At 38.9% G+C, this 13482-nt stretch overlaps 1 protein-coding gene across 1 annotated transcript in view; it reads left to right on the forward strand.

Annotated features, from left to right (window-relative positions):
- Nucleotides 1-312: 312 nt before the first annotated feature.
- The window catches only part of SEMA3A (semaphorin 3A), a 165050-nt gene continuing 151880 nt past the window's right edge, over nucleotides 313-13482 (forward strand). Inside the window, exon 1 of the mRNA XM_014310026.2 lies at nucleotides 313-411. The gene's annotated coding sequence lies outside the window, so the exon portion shown is untranslated. The remainder of the gene's footprint in view (nucleotides 412-13482) is intronic.

Consider the following 13482-nt stretch of genomic DNA (forward strand, 5'->3'; position numbering starts at 1 on the left):
CAATTGTCTGTGTTAATTCATCAGGCATCTGAGGAATTTAGGGATATTCAAAGTTTTGGGGTTAGCCAACACAATATGACCTTGCTGGCATCCATGGACTGGGCAGAGGTACAGGGCTTATTGATGGTTGTCAGTCCGCTGAAGTGAAAGAGCACATAAGCAAGAAGCACATGATATATTTCTCCCACAGCACAGCTATTTTGTAGGGACTTTGTTGGAGAACTCATTTTAAAAAAAGGCAGAATAAGCCCCTCCAGTGTGGAACCCATGGGCAAGCTCAGCTCGAGGGCCTGAGGGAGGCAGCTGGGCTCAGGGGGATTGCCTTGCTTTCCTTGGGAGTATTACTAGCAGGAAGAGTCAACTGCCAGCATGTGAAGAATAATGTGCCAAGGCTCAAATTATCGTATAAAGGTAAGTCTGTTGTTCTCTCTCGTTCTCGGTTTTCCTCCGAACCTCTTTTCTCCTTGCCCCGTCGCTCCCTCCCTCCTCACCTTCCTCACTGCTCTTCCTTATCTTCCAAAGGGGAAACTGACATTAGAAGAAATTCCTGAAAACATTTTCTTAAAAAGCCTCTCCGTGCTGCTGTCGGTACCAGGCAGTTTAAACCCAGACAAAGAAGAGTTAGTTGCGATTGCAGACGAGGACTCCGGGTCGTGCTGATCCCTGTTAGAGCATTTTTTCAGTCTTGTGCTATTTCACCGGACTTTACTCTTCAAAACGATGAGTCGCGTTTGGCCACCCAGCTCACCTCCCCCGTGCTGAGCGTGCAGTACAGCCACAATTTCAGATCTGCTTTAAACATCATGGAATGGATAAAGATTTATATAATTTTTTTTATTTTATACTTTAGGCATGAAGTGGTTAATTTTCAAGTCATGAATATTCAGTTTGTACAAATCTGACAATCAGATGCCTAACATAAGCAGTAGATGGTGGGTTTGCCAAGAAACTATAAACTGAAAAGAACAGATCAGTCCAGAAAAGGAGGAGAGGACTGCTAGGCACCAGAAAATGCTGCCTATGGATGTTTAATGCAGTGCGATTTATTTGAACCAGGGTTGTTTTCGGTGTAGTCTGATGTGTGTCATTAGAGATCACAGGGAAGGTGTAACTGAAGAAAGAGAGCTGTGAGATTACGTTTGTGTTTGAAATTGTGTAATGCCACTCACACTGCAGTTGTCAGTAATTAACTTTTGTATAATAGTGCCAGTATTAAAGGAGAGCAGTGAAGTAGACAGGCTCTTCTCTTTATCAGCATAGTTCCACTCTAAGTACATTTTCAGAACAATTCATTAAATCTGGAGAATGTACAACTGGGAAAGAAGTTTAAAATGTAAGAGCTGTAGAGTATTTTTTTTTAAACGGAGAGCTGTACACCTAGGTACATACACATCTCTCTGAAGAGCTGCCTCCTCATAATTCTTAGATTATTGATGGCTGAGAGAAGGAGCTGCAGCTACGGTTCTGAAAGGAGAGAGGAAAAATGACACATTGCTTCTACAGAGGGAAAAAGAGAACATGTGTGTGCATGCCTGGTCATAGATGTCAATCTCAGTGTACAGCATAGTGTCAGTACATCTCTTGCCAGTAGAAATAGGTTTTCCTTCTTTTTTCATCTTTCTCGTGCTGCAAATGAGAGGGGGAAGATCCTCTCTGATACAGGGCAGGCGTCATTTCACACTCCAGATGAAATAAAGAATTAAGCACCTGCAAAACTTGGATGCTTTGTGTGAAATAAATGCATGTGCCGGGTTTTGTTAAAGAACACATATGTGCATATTTGTGTGTATTTAAACTTGAAAATATATGAATGAAAAGAACAGTTTAAGGGGTTCAGAGTCTGTTAATGAGAAAAAAAATGTATTTAACTCAAAATTGGCTTTTTTGAATAATGGAGTCTAAAGAATGCTTCTACAGTAACTACATGTCATGTCAGAAAACTCATTAAAAAACTCTTAATTGCTTCCAAACTTCTACAGTCATGTTGAAACTCAGATGAGTACACAGAAGCATAAATGCTGTAAAAATATCCTGTAAAGGGGTTCAATGGCTAATTAATTATTGTTGGGGTTTTTTTTTCACCTTTAAAGTTTATCTATGGCTCAAGTCTGCTACCCCTGCTCATATTGGCTAAATGCACAGAAACTAATTTCAAAGAGTTGCCAAATGTGACTGATAGTGGTTTTCTTTTTTTCTTATCTCTTTTTTCTCTTAGTTTTTTTTTTCCACCCTGCTGGTTCTGTATCTATGGACCCTTTAAAAAATATTTTGTCACTCTGCCGATTGGTTGTTTTCCAGTTCTGCTTTTGCTGGGATAAAGAGTCTCATTTTCATTTTTTAAAATATCAGATATCAAATTTTGCTATATGATCAGTCCTATATGAGCAAAACAGGAAACTGAGTTGAACATCAAAACTCTTTCATACTTGGTGGGTCATTGTGCAACAAAAATGTGTTCAAATGGCGAGCAACCCTGTTTCCTATCTAGTAAAGACAGCAAATGTGTACTTAATCCAAAGCAAGTTGAAGTCTGAAGACTTACAGGAATTCACACTGTAGCCTTTGATTCACGTATTTGACTTCAAACGTGTAACTCTAAAAATCAGATGGGGCTGCTCGCGTACTTGATGTTAAGTACTGGTGTAAATGCTTGGCCAGGTCCATAGGAGAGTGCTGCTGCCTTGATCCCCAGGTATGGGGATATCATTATTAGTCAGGGAAGACTAAGCCTTGTCAGCTGGTGCTTTTCCAGAGAAATTTTGCTTCCAGCGCAGTGCTCAGCGCACAGATCAGTGTTAACACCTTGCGTAGGAACATCCTTGAGCGCTGTGGGTATTGAAAATACGTCTTTTAGGCACTGACAGAATAGCTCACATGCTAATACTTATCTCTCTGGATATACTTCACCGCCATGTGACTAGGTGATACCAAGTGATTCATCTCTATTTAAACTGCTTGCAAGTAGAAAAAGAAGCTACTCAGTTACTTACCCATTCCTCATCTCCATGAAGAGATGTGGTTGAGTAAAATAAACTTACAATATTGAAAAAAAAAACCCCAAACATGCAGGGTGAAAAGAATGACCCAGATGACTTCACTTTTCTGTGAGTGTCATTGTGCTTTCTTTTAAGATGTATGCTTGTTGTTTGGCTCAACAAATACCTTGGAGCTAATTGTTGGTGCTTTATTTCAAAGGGAAATCAAGGATGTATTTTAACTTCTTGTTTGTCTCGACTAATTAGATGTCAAACATGGTTAAAAAGCTCAGGCATTTGCTTTAAAAGTTAGCAAAATGAGTCATGAAGGGTTAAATCCCTGCCAACCTTGATTTCCTATGGTCACTTGCTTTCAAAGGCCTGGTATTAGCTCTGCCATTTCCCGGGTTGCTGGACAGAAGTTTTGGTGAACTCCTGTTCTTACTTCTTCTTAACTTCTTATCCTCCAGTCTTGCAGAAGATTAGAAGCATCATACGGGGCATGGTTTGGATGGGAAATGATACAGAAAGTGTGTAAGTGCATATGTTAAGGCCACATCTGTGATCTGAAAAGATTCTTTCTGTTTATTGTGAAACAGAGTGCTGGTTACTTGGTTTACGTCATCCAGATTCTGCTGCCATATTAAAGAAAGGAAATTTGAGGAGAGCAGTAGAGAAATCCTTGTCCACTTGAAATCTGTGGTGAAGCTCCTGTTCAGTAGCTTCTGGGTTTTGCCCTGTACTTTATAAAGTTTCCAAGCACTTTCATCTTTGTACATGGATTGGAAAGGTTTTGCTCAGATGATACTCATCTCCTTATTTCAGTCAAAAGGAATTAATATGATTAAAAGCCTGATCCAAAGTTCATTGGAGTCCCTTAATGCTGGATCATAGCCTAAATATGGTAAAATCAGCCATAGAACTGAAAGCTCAGTTGAGTTCTTCAACCACTGAGCTCCTCTTCTTGTGTCCTTCAAAGACTTTGTGTCCTTATTGTAGAGTAAAAAGAAATGTCATTGTTGATGTATCAAAAGAAAAAGAATCTTCCCTTAAAGAGTGTAGGGGGCTTTGTTCTTGCCTTTTTTTTTTTTTTGGTGTGTTTCTCTAGTATCATTGACTTCAAATCTGATGTTGGTTTTAAGTCTCTATATTGTGTCACCAGGTCACAGATTCTGTTCAGGAAACTCCTATTGAGCACAGAATTCTCAGAAAGATGGTGATCAAGTTGAGTGTGCAAAGTTTAAAACAATAAATATAACCTTAACTCCAGATGGATTTCTTGTATCATTTATTGTTTTGTATTTTCTTTTGCTGTCCTCTGCATGGGGAGGCAACAGCACATAACAGAGGTGGAACCGGCTATAGTACCCTTTAAATATAAACAAATAAGCCCAATGAAAGTTTCCATTAACAATTCCTTGATTTCCAGATTTTTTTCATAAAGTAACCCTGATTTTTGCCTCTGCATGAGTAAATCTTGTCAACCCAACTTTCTCAAATCCATCTGTCATGTCTTATTTGTCTATTGAAAATTACTAAATGCCGTAAGTATGTTTTGCAAGAGTACATGTGTGGTTCTCCTTTGTTATTGTTGCTCAATTGGATACATATTACTTGAGAAAAAGTAAGTGGAAAAGCATTGCACACAGATTTAGCTCTATTACTCTCTGGCTTCAATTCAAGCCATATTAAAAGTAAGTGTCTTGTTTAAAGTTGCAGTGATAGTGACAACTACTCCATCCTTGATGTGCAGTTGATTTACAATTTTATAGCATGGATTTTTATCCAGATGAAATCCTGGCCCTAGTGCAAGCAATGGCAAAACTCCTGTCTGTTTCAATCTGTCCCATGTGGGGTGATGAGGGAGGAATGGCACCACACTGAATTACCTGTATGTAACTAATGTAAATATGATACCTGGCTTGTAGTTTGTTCACCCAGTCTGGTTGTAGTTGATGACCTGCCAGTGGGTTTGATTGTGGTTTTTCCTTTCCTTCAAACTTTATAACTCACAATTCAATACCTCTGCAAATATTGGGAAAGCAGGACAAAGTGGGAGAAGGAAATGGGGAGAGGAATATTGACAAGGTGCTTTCTCTTGAGCTGGGACCAGTATTGGAGTTTGTCTCGGATTTCAAGGTGTCTGCTTAAACGCCTTTGCTTAAACTATCTTGTAAGAGTAATGTCTGAGGGAAAAGCCTCTCTGACATGCCTGAAAGTGAGAGAACAGCCCTGATTTAGGAAGAAGACTGTGAAGGAAAGTAAACCAGGGACATTTGCATCTCTGCTTTCCACCATTTGTGACAAAATTTCTGCACAGCTCCAGTGCTCTCAGACCTCACAGTTCAGCCAGTGCAGGAGGCTGCAGGACAGTGAAGGTACCAGATGCATCCACAGCCACGTCAGCTTTTTATATTTGCCCCAAAATAATGAGTCTTTCAGGGAAGATATGTGTACTGGTCTTTCTATCAACTGGTTGATTGGGGTCTTCCCAAGACCTGGGAGCTCTCAGTGAAATGGTAGGACTACCCTGCCTGGCTCTGACAGCTCACAGGCTGACAGGAGGGAAAAGCTGGTGAAGGAAGTGCCTAAGCTCAGATCTTGCCTATATAGGGAAATTCTCAGCTAGCTAATTAGGGCCTGAGACTGGCAGTGTAATTGGAACAAGGAGGGTGAAAACCTAGCCCAGCATTCTCATTTTGCATTTCCAGCTTTCCCATTTAATTCCAGTGGAAAAAGTGGTTTCTGAATTACAGAGCCTCCCTTTTCTGAGAAGCTGGAGTTCTCTATAATTATTTTTACTGTATGGTTTGCAAATGACTGAATTATTCATGGAAGGTGCTCTATTGACAGCCATGGAAACTCTACTCTTTTGCTGCAGACAAGGTGTGCAGCACTTGTATTGTTTGTAACAGCATCTTTAAAACTCTGACCTAGTGGAGAATTTAAATATCCATAGTTACACTGAGCTCAGTGAATCTTCTGATATGTGAAATCTGCCTTAAAATTTACTTCTGTGCTTGAAGCTTTTGATCAGGACTGAGGTACTTACCTATTTGCTTAGGGTTTATTCAGGTCTATACTTATCCCATAACATTTAGCAAAACAGTATTTAAAATGAGAAACCCACTCATAGCAGGTTGTTACAATGTAAATGGGTTATTTTTTATAATCTCTCCTGCAGGCAACTCTGTATGCACAGAAAGCATTTCCATGGAGTTCCCACCTGAAAAGAAACCTTGAAATTATTTGTATTTTTAACTCATGCTTTTTTCTTGGAAGTGTTTTTCAGTTTTAATTTAATGCATTGCTATACTGTGATCCTTTTAATATGGTTTTGGTTTGCTTAATCACTGATTGTGCATATGGCCTGTAATGCCTGCAGCTGCTGCTAGAGAATCTTCTTTATTTACTTCCTCTGGCCCACAGACTTTTCCCTCATGTGCATACCTGGAACACTGCAATGGAAGCACCTGCAATAAAAAGTTGTTCCAGTATTTTCAACATTTTCTTCATCAGCTGGGGCCTGAGTTGACCCCAGTTCAATCTGAAGCAAAATCACATCTTCACCTGAGGCAGTGCCTAAGTGACTGAGAAGAAAACAAATCCTTCTAAGCAGTGTCAGTGGTTGTGACATTTTCCAGTTGTTTGACAACTGAAAAGGGTAAAATTATTTTCAGGCTCCTGCACACTTATTTTTAAGCAAATGTGTGGGGTGGACCCTGGGAGCTCCATGTCAAACTTTTAATGGAGGTACTGTAACCTGTTATGGTACTCTTGCTAACTAAGATTACATGTAAAAATTGTTGCTGCTGTTGTGCTGGGGGGCGATTCAGCAAATTCCTTCCCTTGCAGGATTAAAGCTCCCTTCAGAAATGTCTGCAAGTTCACGGTCCTCCCACATACAGCCTTCTATAGGTTAGCTGCTCTCTTCCAGGAACAGCTGTGAATAGTGAGAATAACTGTGGGGATAGTACTTTTACTTGACTTTTCCTATTTTTTCCAAGTGGGATAGCATCTGAATATACAAGAGAGAAAAGGATGGCCCCAGCTGTTGAGAGCATCAGAAATCTTAAGAGTCTTGTAACCTTTCTCTTGCGCCACAGGAGGTTCTCTGTGGTGTCTTTCTCTTTCTTTGTGACTGACACAGTCAGCCACTTCAGGCTCTTTTCACTCTCAGGGGAAGGAGAGGTACCTCCAGAGAGCTAATCTTGGGTTAGGCAGACTGAATGAGACTTTAAGGGTGCTCATCACTTGTCATTGACAGTCACAGGAATTAAGCTTCTTGTTCATTTATTTAGTTTCTTTCTCTCTGGGAATGTATCAAAAGAAGGTACTGATTAACTGCTGTGGAAGAACTTAAGCTGTATTCTGATCCAAATCTTCCTAATTTAAGAAACTGTTTTTGCCTAAATGAGTATTTGAATCAATGTAAAAATTGAGCTGATTAAACATACATACAACCTCAGTATCTGTGATCTTGAGGTCAACTGTGACTCTGTCTAAATTTGCACCAAACTTTCAGTGTAGAAAGAAATAAACAGTACTGCTACATTTTTCACATTCTTAAAACAATTACCTAATTTACTTCTCCCGTTTCCCATGTCTCACCTCCTTAATAAGCTCATCCCAAATCCAGTGACACATGCTGGAAGTGACTGTCTGGGGCTACAGAGCTTTACTAATTTAATGGCTTAATCATTTAGAGCTTTCAATAAGCTGTCCCCTGGCTAGCTCCATTACCGTCTGAATGTTTCTGCGCTTTAAAGAGAAAAACATATTCAAGATTCAATTCCATAGTGTGGTTTGCAAATAAAAATCCGTGTGTATTTGTGCAATTCAAAGGACAGGTGTCTTGACCCCGAGTCTACATTTTTTCACCTGAACTATTTCAATAGTGAGAGTGGGATGAAACCTAATTTATTGATTTCTAAAAATTCTGAATAGATTTAAAGTTTGAGGGATTCTTTTCTCCCTTTGGAGGTTACAGATCCCCCTTAACTAGACATATCTACAGCAATCTGTGAAATGTGTGAGCACTACTCTACTTTGTGTCACATCTAGTTTTCATCCTTTGCTGTTTGATATCCAAACACAGTAAAGTCAGAAGTTTTTGCCATTCTTCTAATGTTTTAAAGTTGTTTGACATTTATTGGGCTGCAAGCTTATCTCTCCAGCTGGATGTTGCAGAAACTTTAGAAGCAAGCAGTCAAATAAAATTCTCATCTCTTATAAATGTTTTCATGCAAAGTTGGATCTTGCAGGGAGCAATCTGAGGAATGAAGTAGTTATTTGCTTTCATCTAACTTGTGGAAGGAGGAAAAAGAAAGCTCTCCTTTACTCCTCACTCTAATGAAGCAAAGCTTGTGTTGGTTCTGACGGCCCCTCTTGGCTCCTTTTGAAATTCCAGCCTTGTATGAGAAAAGGACACAAAAAAGCTCTGTGAGATAATTTAAAGGATTTAGAGCTGCCTTTTAAGGGGGATGGGTTGGTGGCCTTTTCTAGAGAAATCACATGATAAATACAGCTCCCAAGTATCCAAAAGAGCTGCAGAGAATGCAGGGCACAGCTTTCATCTCCAGCTGACTCTGGAATGGCAATAACTCTCCTTTGCTAGATACAGGTCCCATGTGTGGCCAAGGCATAGAATGAGGTCCCTTAAGATGAAGTGATGATTTCAGGATGTTAGGATCACTTTGAATTTTTTCAAGGATTTCCTAGTGCAGCTTCATTACTTTTGCATGAATCTGTAGTCTGAAATAGTTCTGACTCCTAAGGAAGCTCTTTTTCTCAAAGCACAACAAAGGTCATATCAATAATGATTAATGTTGCTCTGTAGTATCTGAAGGCCAACTTTGTCTCTCCTCCGCCACAAGAGGTCCTTTCCAAGATCTCCATCCTGCTAGGCCCATCCTGTTGAATGATAGGAGGGACAGAAATTATGTCCGTATTCACTTCTACTACAGCAGATGAATGACTCTATCAAAACTTCTTGCTCTGATGTCCTTGTAGACAACAACATAAATGTTGAGGTCCCTGCAAATTGCAGAGTTAGGCAATCTCTTCATTCTGAATTGCTGCTCTTCCAAGAAGTGTCGAGAGTCCACCCGACAAGATCAAGTGTATGTTCAGTTGTACAGGAAGGTGTGATTTCATTTGCAAAGAGCTCTAGTTGTCACTTGTCTGCGAGGTCACAAACATCAGCAAAGCAGTATTCCAGGGTGTTGGGTGTTGGGTTATCAGTGTGGTGAACCTCAGTCTGTATTTTTGTTCCAAATGTGTATCTCTAGTTGTTTGTTCTCTAGCCATAAAAACTGACCTGCCACTCTAGCCATAAAAGCTGACCTGCAACAAGTTGGCAAGTGAGATTTCTTCTCAAATGAAAAGATTCAGGAATTTGTAAAATTGAAGGAAACTTTTCATAGCTCATTCTAAAGGAGTTTTATGAAGTAAAGTATTAACAACAACATTATATGTTTAAAATTTTGGTTTTCTCTGCAGCTTGTAGTATTGACACCAAAAATTACATACATTTCTAATTCTAATTGTTCAGATTTTTTTTCTCATCTGTAATGGGAAACTACTGGATATTCTACATCCTTTTCTTGCATCCTTTTACAAATTTGTATGTTTCATCATTCTTTAAACCTGAATTGTGGCTCACTTCTTTACTGGACAATAGTCATAAATCAGGAAAGTTTTTATTTAATCTCACCTACATCACCTACAAATGGAGGTTAGACAATAACAGAAACCCAGCACCACAGCTGATGATATACAGAAAGTCTGTACTGTAAAGAGAATCAAAGAAAGTACCATAAATGTGAAATCCTATTAATTCCTTGGCTATTCTCTGTCAGCTTCTTCACCTGTAAAGTGGTATTAAGTGATTTCCTGAGGAATTGCTGGAGGTCAGAGATTTGCCATGTTTATTCAGAGCTGTATCCTACTCTCAGAATAATCCCATTAATGTGTGTATTCAAAGTTGAGTCAGAACTTATTTTTGATCAACATAGAAAGGCCTTACAGGTACTTTAAAGTGATTATAATAGTAATATTCACAGCTGTGTGTACCTATGACATGAATCACATCCCTATTATCCAGGAAGCATATCTAATTTAATTCCATTTGGATATTCCTGACAATTTTAGACAGGAGCTCTTCAAAATGTTTTTTGGGGTATCCACCTCTGTTTCAAGCTAAACACGCTGCAAAGGTGATTATAGATGGCTCTGGAGAAGAGCCTGTGTGTTCAGTCTTTGCAGTGTTGTCTACCAATGGTGTGTGCGTGCGCGTGAGATTCTGGCCAATTTCTCTGAGTTTAAGATAGGTTTTTTTTTTATCATGGCTGATAGTCATATTTTAAAATTAAAAGAGAATAAAAAGTTATTTGGGTTTTTGTTTGTTTGTTTGGGTTTTTTTGGTTTTTTTTTCCTTGCGATTATCAGACAAAACTAAGGGGCAATTTCGCCCTTTCTACTCAGTCTGAACATACCTTACCAAGCCACTGGTGCTGAACATTCCCTGTCTCCTTCAAGTGCATGTGTTTCCTTCCCAAGAGGTTCTGGAAAAAACTTTCTCTTTCTTTGGGAACACATCCTTTTTTATGACTTTCCATACCCCAAATATCCCCCAGCCTTCTCCAGGATGAGGGCAACCTTTCCTAGACACTTGGGGAAGTATTCAGTAATCAGTTGAGTCAGTTATAATTACCTATCATTTGTGACTTGCTCACTGGAAAACTGTTGCTTGACAGCCCTAGTTCAGACCTAATAATGAGGATAAACTGCTATAATAAATTCATAAGTAGAATTTTGCATCTCAGAAAGATTCACGTCCTCATTCCTTAAATAAATAAGAAAGCACCTGTTCCCTTTGTCAGCCTGGCCTATGAAAATAAAATTTGTGTTTCATATATTCCACATACCTAAATGCAGCATTTAAATCTTCAGTGAATTATCTCACGGAATGTTTTTCTTTGCTTTTATACTTCCTCGTGCCACCTACATGATGTAATTGTAGTTTTGAATAGCATTCTTTTTCTGTAATAAGCTAACCATTTTCATGCCATTAATTAAGAAACACGGGGAAAATAAAAGTTTTCATGGATTTTGATATTCTTTTGAACTTCAGACACAAGTTGTTAGTTTAACATGTTAAACCATGGTGTCTTACTTGCTACATGTTTTTCTTACAGTTTTGCAGGTGCTAGAAGAGCCAAGTTCAATTCTTGAGGCTGGCAAACAGACCAGCTGAAGGCAATGAAAAGGTCCTGTTTACTGGTGTCAAAAGACTTTTTCATATGTTTTCAGAGAGACAAATGTCAAGTACCATGTGTATTGTTATTCTATATTAGAAATTCTAAGCAGTTATGAGCTATTCTGGTGTAAACCAAATGTAACATCATAACTGTGACTGCAATGCTGCATGTTTAGACCCCTGATTCTGCCTATTGACATTTTACCAAAGGGAATGAGGACATGTCTGAGCAATGCATCTTGTAGCTTTTTAACACAATTTCCATAGCTGAGACCATGAACAGCCCCTTAAGGTTGTTTCTCATAACTGCCACTCTCTTAAATTTTTTTTCTGCCAGTATGTAGGAATATGATAAATACTGAATTTTGTTTCACTGTAGGTTCACCCCCATTACTATGCATAGAAACTATTTTACCTTATGCCAGACATATGGAAGTGATCAATGTATGTAAATTGTATGAGGAGAGGTGAAATACAGCTTTCTAGACAAGGAAATGTGCCCTTGTTTGTGGTTATAAGATACTGAGAGCTCACCAGAAAAGGCTTTAAGTCTTAAGACAAGTTTTCTTTTAAAAGTAAAAATTGGCGAGAGGGAAGAATAGTGATGATTTTTGATAATCACCATGAAAGCACAGTTTTGTCCTGAGCTGAACTGCCCAGTCAGATCTCAGGGTTTAAGAGGCAATTGCTTGCATGTGCAGGGCCAGGCCTTGGACCCCCTCCTGAAATGCAGAGGTGAATTGTTCTGGGACCCACTGTGCTCAGTAGTACAAGTCAAGTTTCTTCAAACACAGGGTTTAACTGGCAGGGCCAGTTTAAATGTCTGCTTTTCATTTTCCTACTCTGATGTCATGGTGCCCACAGTGCAATGACTTGAGCCTATTCTAAAAAGCAGGTTTTGAGGGGCTGAGTTATTTTTTGGAGGAAAACCCAAGAGCTTACTTCAGTTATGCTTTTCAAATATGTTTTAAACTTACTGTCCCCCAGATGGTGACTAAGAAATCAATACTTATTTTATGACTAATAGGCATTCACTGTGCTCCCCAAATTTTCCATTCCAATAAAGTTGGATTACTTTTTTTTTTCATATTCAGTATTGCAGAATAAGAAACTAGAGTCTGGCAGGCCTTTATTCTAAGGCATTGTCATAGCTTTCATTCTGAATTGAAAAATGGACAGATCATTGGGTTTCATAAATGTGTGGAGGAGCTGTCAAAGTTCCCATTTGCATGTGAATGGTCAGCTGAGGTAGGAAGGGGGATATGTAAATAATTCTCTAGCTAGCTTCTGGCAAAGATCATTGCATTTCAAAGTACTGTGAAAAGCAGCACCATAAAACTTTAACCTATTCAGTGGTATGGAAACTCGCACACCTTAAATTGATCTACTCTAATAATGACCACTTGGGGAAAAATGAATCTTAAGAAGCAATATCAGGTCTCCAAGTACTATACATTTTCTGCCTCTTTTAGTATTAAATAAAAGATAAGCTAAAAAAGCCACTCTTCCTTCTCCCCCAGTGAAGGGGGGGGGAAAAGCGCAAGATCTAAGCAGTAAGCAGATGTAGACCTTCATTGAATATCTGGCAGATAGGAGTGAAAGAAATGTAAAGGATTTGAGTATTATTCTGTATTATGTCAGTATCTGACCCAGGAGCCACCCAAAAAAAATCATTACTTTAATCTTCCTTACAAGCTGCCCAGCATTTCACTGTTCTGTTCTGCTGCCATACTTCAGTACATGCTCAGCTAGATAAAGCTGAATGTTGTAGTTTAAAACCAAATGTGTCCTTCAAAATACACAGTTCTTTGTGTCTCCAAAAGGTGAAAAAGTAAAAGCAAACAGTGGAAAAATGAAGAACACAGGGTAAAACCAAATCTTAATAGGCTCGGAGTCAGACAGTTTTCTACATATTTTATTGTGCCTCATATCTGTTTAGATAGAATTGGCATGTGTATATATGGGCAGACAATGATTTACTAAGCCCTTTATGCCTGAAACAGCTTCATAGCCTGTGATTAGGCAGGTACAAGGACTAGAAAATGTTTCCAAAGTAAAGTTCACCTCCAAAATTGATAGGGGTTATGTACCTACCCCTTGATAATGAGATAGCTTCTGACTGTTGCTGTAGTTTACCAGCATAATTTCCCTTATACTGTTTTGTAGTCTCCATCTACTTACCTTAAAATACCATGATGTATTTCATTCAACCTCCATATTTCAGAAAATAATTAATGTTTCCTCTGT

Source organism: Geospiza fortis, unplaced genomic scaffold (genome assembly GCF_000277835.1).
Source record: "Geospiza fortis unplaced genomic scaffold, GeoFor_1.0 scaffold732, whole genome shotgun sequence".
NCBI lineage: Eukaryota > Metazoa > Chordata > Aves > Passeriformes > Thraupidae > Geospiza > Geospiza fortis.